Source organism: Triticum aestivum, chromosome 6D (genome assembly GCF_018294505.1).
Source record: "Triticum aestivum cultivar Chinese Spring chromosome 6D, IWGSC CS RefSeq v2.1, whole genome shotgun sequence".
Lineage (NCBI taxonomy): Eukaryota > Viridiplantae > Streptophyta > Magnoliopsida > Poales > Poaceae > Triticum > Triticum aestivum.
This window is the reverse complement of record NC_057811.1, coordinates 143766473-143773318: the sequence shown is the minus strand read 5'-3', so window position 1 is coordinate 143773318 and position 6846 is coordinate 143766473. Positions and strand designations below refer to the sequence as shown.

The 6846-nt window shown below is 44.4% G+C and overlaps 1 long non-coding RNA gene across 2 annotated transcripts; it reads left to right on the top strand.

The window, feature by feature from the left end:
* The first annotated feature begins 380 nt into the window (after positions 1-380).
* On the top strand, positions 381-4008 carry LOC123144161 (uncharacterized). Of its 2 annotated transcripts, XR_006471318.1 has the most exons (3): positions 417-1983; positions 2108-2380; positions 3161-4008. It is a non-coding gene; the product is annotated as an uncharacterized lncRNA (long non-coding RNA). The 2 variants fall into 2 exon arrangements; XR_006471317.1 differs by lacking the exon at positions 3161-4008 and having other exon boundaries at positions 381-1983; positions 2108-2548.
* The last annotated feature ends 2838 nt before the right edge of the window (positions 4009-6846 follow it).

The following is a 6846-nucleotide window of genomic DNA, read 5'->3' as shown; positions in this document are numbered from 1 at the left end:
CATATATACATCTCTACTCCTAATAGAGGAGTCCGTACATCCTTTCATTCGTTCGCTCACCCCCTCACTCCCCTCGATTGATACCTCCACCAGATCCCATCCCCACTGATTTTTTATCTCCCATGAAAAACCGGTACGCATCAAACCAGGGAGAAAAAACCCACGCTTTCCTAATCAAATCCAATTTTTTTATCTCCCCTAAAAAACGGTAGGCATCAACCCAGGAAGAAAAAACCTACGCTTTCCTAATCAAATCAATATATACTTCCACATTTTCCTAATCAAATCAAATCCGATTGATATATTGATTAGATTAGGAAACAAAACTTCTCTCCATTGATTAGTACAATCAAATCAAATCAAATCGAACCAACGCAGTATCTCCCATCGATTTTCTTCACGATCGCCCCCTTGTCCCGCACGAAAACACCTGGCCCATGCATGACCCGCAAAAAAAACAGAGAACCAATCCACCTTGCCTCCCATCCTCGCTTCTCCTATCGACCTATCCCTAGGGCGAACTGCTCCTCCGCCTCCGCCGCCGCCTACGCTGTGGGGAGAGGCCGCTGCTATGAATGCGCAAGAGGACGAAGGGGGCAAGGCAGCTCCAACGACAACCGCGGTCGCTGCTGATTCAGGGCTTCAGGGCCGCGCATGGTGTCGTCTCCGCCACCGTACATGCGTGGAGATGAGGCGGTGACTCGTGCTGCGGAGGGTTGGCGTGTACGAGCTCGTCGTTGGGAGGAGGTGGGCGGCCGAGGGCGTATACGGGCATAAGGAGCAGTTGCAGCCATAGATCGAGATGGTGCTACCTCTCTGGAACCATGCTCTCAGGTAAGCCTATGTAAATGCCCCTTAGGACGATAGTAAGATCTCCTTATGTGTGGACAAGGCGTGGCTTGGGGATCTGCTGATGTTCTCCAGGCCAAGACGGTGTTGTATAGTACTCCATTCTGATGCTACCGGACATGAGTTGACTGTTGCAAAAAATCACCGTTCTGATGCTATAATGGCGAGAATTTGGTATTCGTGTGCCTCTCCTAATTTCTGAAGAGTATGATTATCGTTGCCTCTAAAAGGACAGATCACAAAAAATCAGCCCAAATTATGCATCAGGGACAAAATATAGTACCTTGGCCTCTTACAGAACATGGCGTCAAGCATTGAGGCAGCCGCATGACCAAGACGAGTTTTTGAGACTTAGAAGGTGTCAAGGGCGCCGGCCTGTCCACTCGAAGAGCGGACCGAAGGCATCCTTTATGATTCCTTACAGTGAGATCTTTTATGATTCTTCTCCATGTTTTCAATCTCAGTTGCATGGGCCAGATCCTTTATGATTTTATTGTGTATGCTCCAATATAAGCAGAAGCACTCTTGTTTTCACATGATATTTTCCTAGTTTTTCTATACACACACTAATTAAAAAACTCGATTTTGTATCTCACTTCCTGTTATGATGAAACGACACCACACTTTCTATACTTTCTGGAGCGTGCAACACTTTCACATTGGAATGGAACACATTTTTCTCAAATATCCGCATGTTCAGCACTTGATGATTTTTGCTTAGCAAATTGCAAAGCATAAGATAAAGAGGCAGAGTTACAATCATAATGACCTTCAGAGTTTACTTTATCCAAAACTACCAAAGTTTACTTTATCTCTCTAGAATACAGTAGTCCTTGCAAGGATTGAGCTGGCGAAAGGCGAGCCTACTAACTCATACATCAGCCATATAGGACACTGGAGCTTATTTTTGGTGTTACTGTGTACACAATAACAGTTGACAGTTTATCACTTCTCACTGGTAACCTGCAAGAATAGTTTTTATATGAAAATTATATGATTTTGCACATGTCTAATGCATCTATTTTTTTGGCACATGGGCACAGCGGTAGGAATTATCCCCAGATTGCGCCTCAGCTTGGGAATCCATCGGGGATGCTACCGGTGCAAGCTAGGGACCTAGCGGCGGGGTACCTCGTGAGTTTTGGGTTCAAAATCAATTTTTCAGGAGTTTTTGTAGGGATGTTGTGTGCGGCACTTAATATTTGTCTTTGTGTCTTGTTTGTGCACTCCATAATCATATTGTCCACACATAATGAAGGAAAGAACACATGCTGAAGTACAAAGGAAGGAAAGAACCGCAACGGCGATGTCGGTTGCTTTGTTGATTCACTCGTGCCGCTAGGAGAAGCTACAGGGGAAGTACATACGTGGCATTGAAGATAACGACGGTTGGGAGTAGGCAGCGCAGGGGGTTGCTGGGGAACAGGAGGGGCAACTTTCGGAGGAACCACTGCGGTGATGCGAGCTCCCTCTCGCCAGCATCCTCGACATTGCTTGCTTGCCCACGTCACTAGAAAGAACGCGCGGACAGGTGACAGGTTTTACTAATCTTTCTATCAGTTTGTCTGCTCCTTACATGCTTCATACATGTTGGTCGATCCTGAAACTGCAATATCAAGTTGCATTGTGTTTCTCTCCGCATTTCAGATTGATACACTTGAACCTACGGTTGCCAATCTCGCATGTGTTCCTTTCTTGATGCTACTAGACTAGATTTGTTATGTGCATCAATGCTGAGGCTATGATGGCATTCTGCAATAGACTCTGAAAGAGAGATAAGAGCAAGATCATTGTTGCTTGTAGCGGCGCCGTCTTATGCATTGGCTAAATTATTAGTAGCGCTTCTCACAAATTGTTAGAACAATTGCGTGTGTTTGTGCCGGAGGCTGCTGTGTCTCGATTGACAAGCGTGGTTTACAGGAGATAGATGTGGCCGCTTGTTTTATCCTTTCAAGGCAACTCCTGCAAATTCAACTACAGACTCAAGTATATATGCTTGTTTCTTTGCTTGCTACGTAGACTGTAATTATTTTAACAGGAGTAATATGATAGTATGTGGTAACTGGCCATCACTTCAGTGCCTGATTTAGTAACATCATGACTTCTTTTCATATATGCTTGGTACTTGAATATATGGTCTCCTAAACAATAGTGCACACCTAACATATCAGGTGGTTGTCAGTCTTAGAGTTAAGTGAGTACTTCCTCGGACTGTACAACGTACATCATGAAAAAAATACTACTGGGCCTCATATTTGTTTGGTCAAATGAACTCTTCCATCCCTTGATCATGTTTTTAACCTTGTAGCAGAAGAACAAAGATGCCTCGCAAGTACAACTGGAGAAAGAAAAACTATTGGAGTTCTTTTTTTAGATGAAATCTATTGGAGTTGTGTCAGCATAGAGAGATAGTTTTTTTCCTATATGGGCAGGGAAAATATACCACTTTGTTTTTGTGCAAAGTGAGGTCTGTTAAGGAGACACGAATACGGTCAGGGAGGAAAGAAGTGGAAGGGAGAATCTAGGAATGAAAATTATACGTCACCGTGTTTAACTAACATTTTTTATTAATATAATTATTTAATCAATATGTTAATATATTTTTAGTCTGTGTCAACCCACGGAAATTGGTCGGTAGTTACAAATCATAATCATATGAAGCGAGCTTGATACAATCTAAATATGTCTATTTTATGTGGTGCAAAGCTTGAATGGAGGCATTATTGTTTGTGGTTAGAGAAATGTTTTATTTTCCGTAGTCGAATAACACAAATTTTGACATTGCACTATGTGCATCTTTCAATATTTGTAGTACATGCCATCTCTCATGAATGGTGAGAACCAGTTAATTTGAGAACCAAACATACAATATGTCATTTCTTGTATTACAGGAGTACCATTTCATGTATTTACTAAAGTTTAAGAAAGATGGTTCACAATGGTAAGCTGAGATGACCGACTTTTGAACTGACAATAATGCTAGAGCAAGGCGAATGAAGAGAATGCTAAACAATAAACTAAGAATAGAGCGAAAGCTCAACTAACTAATCACTAAAAACTGAAAAGAATCTTTCAAATCACTAAAAAGCTATAATATGTGAAAGTACAAGATTCTAAATAGTCACTGGGCACGGTGGCAAGCATGAAGGTGGAGGGGACAATTAGGGTGGGGGGGGGGGGGGGGGGGGGAGGAAGATGTCACTTTGTAGGTAGACACGATGGTTGCTAAGGGGGAATTGAATGGGAGACAGTCGCATTTGTCGCTACATGAATGAAAAGATCTCTTCATATTCGACACACATATTCTAAATTATTTGATCACTTTGTTATTCCATTATTCTATGGCAACACACGGGCACTGAGAAGCCGTGGTGGAGAGAGACTGTGATGGCGTGGGGCGGGTAAGCTGGGGGAATGAGATGTGAGTGTGAGCGATGTGTTGTGAAGTGTGTTGTTGAAGGAAATATGCCCTAGAGGCAATAATAAAGTTGTTATTTTATATTTCCTTATTCATGATAAAGGTTTATTATTCATGCTAAAATTGTATTGATCAGAAATTTAAATATATGTATGAATACATAAACAAATATCGTGTCCGTAGTAAGCCTCTACTATACTAGCTCGTTGATCAAAGATGGTTATGGTTTGTGATACATCTCCATCGTATCTATTTTTCCAAACTCTTTTGCCCTTGTTTTGGACTCTAATTTGCATGATTTGAATGGAACTAACCGGACTGGTGCTGTTTTCAGCAGAATTGACATCACTACTGCAGGATGCTGCTAACGTGACACTACGATCAGAGACCCTTCGACGAAACTGTGTGCGACGCAATAATCGCAAATGGTGGTGTAAAAAACCGTTAAAAAGGTGCAAAACGTTTGCGATGGAGGATGCATCAAACACGGTTCAGATTTTAGTTGCGTGTGATGCAGGGTATACGGTTCAGTTCAATTAACTGTTTGAGATGAGGAGGAACAAAAGAAACGGGCAGCCAGATGAAGGTGTGTGCGATGTACATCATACAGTTCACTCGGATGAACTATTTGTGATTAGGCAACACAAAAGAAACGGTCAGCCAGATCAAGGTGTGTGCGATATACGACATGCGGTTCACTCGGATGAACTGTTTGCATTGAGACAAGAGGACAGAAATGGTTCAACTTAAACAACATGTGTGTGATACGCAGCAAACATGTCTGTAATCGGAAACATGTGCGAAGACCGATAACAACACAGGCGATTACAGCTAACAAGCCGTTTGTGTTGTGAGCAAACGATTGCTGGTATACAATTGAGAGTGATTGATGAAAACATCACCGACGGGTTCCATTGTTTAGTCCGTGTGCGATGTGATTTTCTTTGTCCGCACAACATCTACGCTCTGTCTACAAAGCATCAACATATATACTTAAAAAGACAGCATTGCATAACCAAATTAAGCATACAATTACACAAGTGACTACACACATAACATTTCCACACACCAAAGTAAGCAATTACATGCATACTAAAGTAGGAGAAACGAGGATCTAATCATCTACTTATTGTTGCGACGACGCTTGCCATTGCTCTGCTTCCGGCTGGATCCCTAGCCGTTTTGGGGAAGGAGGCACTTCCTCATGTCAACAATCCGCCTGTACATGTCGTAGCTCGTGTACGCCTCCTTGGCCGCGCACACGACGTGAGCTTTGTCGAGTTTCTCCATCCAGGCCGAGTGCCAGGCACGCTTGTCCTTGTTGCACGAATCCTTCATGTCTCTGTAGTAGGGGTCGATGATGGCCTCGGCGAGGTGAACCAGTGAGTCCTTCTCATGCTCCTTGCTGCCCCAGATCTTGTATTGGCCTGGATGTCGACAAGATTCCGGCACGCGATGCCCGAATTCTCGAGCACCTTTACATCGTTGGTGATATCCACCGCAGCGAACATGTAGTGGGGGCTGTTGACAAACCTGGCGAAACGCTCGCAAGGCCTTGTGGCCAGGCAGTAGTGGTAGACGAGGACGTGGTGGCACATGCACATCTGGGCGACGGCGACCTTGGGACGAGACCCGACACGAGCGCGGGTGTACTCAAGGTCGAACCCGACCACCTTGGACTTCTCCTAGGCAAGCAACAGCTCCATGATGTGGATGGAGTGATCCACCCAGACCGGGTCATTGGTGTACACCACCAAGAGGTCCATGAACCTTCTGTGGGTGTCCACCACGGCACACATGGTGAACTGCTGCTCGTCGTCGGCAGCCGCTCGGAGCGCCATTGGAGCCGCGCAGGATACCCTCTAAGAATTTCTCGTGGTGGGTGTGCTTCTTGCAATGGTGGGGCGCGATCGAAAGGTTGAAGAGCCAGGGTTAAATGGCCGCTGTAATAAATGGGGGCCGGCCGGCCTGTAATCGTCACGGCGTTCATAGCGGAGGATTCCAGTGCATGCTTGACAACACCGCACCGCACGCGTGGGCTCGAAGAGGCGCCAAATGTATCGTCGGTGAGCCTGTTCCCGTGCTACCGCATTGTTTACTGCGCAAGCTTCCCGCCCGGCTAGTTTGGCCATGCGTCGACTAGAAGAGGGACAAATCGTGGGCGTTTATTGGCAAAAAGCTTTGTAAAAACGAAGTGTGTGGAATGACTTCGGTCATAAGTTTACCCGTGGGTGATGAGGTCAAAGTTACGCAGAAGGGTGATGATCGACACTCAAGTGCGATAATTAATTCTGCGCTCTGCAGGGCACACGGTGGAAGAAACCAACTGTGTGCAATAATGTCGAAGATCGCAGTCGAGTTAGCTATACAGATCGTGTGCTGTGAGATCGACAAGGTAAACAGATTCGAGAATGGTTAATAAAATCTAAGACCATTGCATATTAAGGTCAAAATAGTGCTACCAATATACGAGTCTCATACGATGCCATTTCAACGATTGTACCACAAAAGCTCGAAATATTACAAGGTTCAAATTCCAGAGTTATATGGCTCAAATTCAAAGATTACAAGGTTCAAAC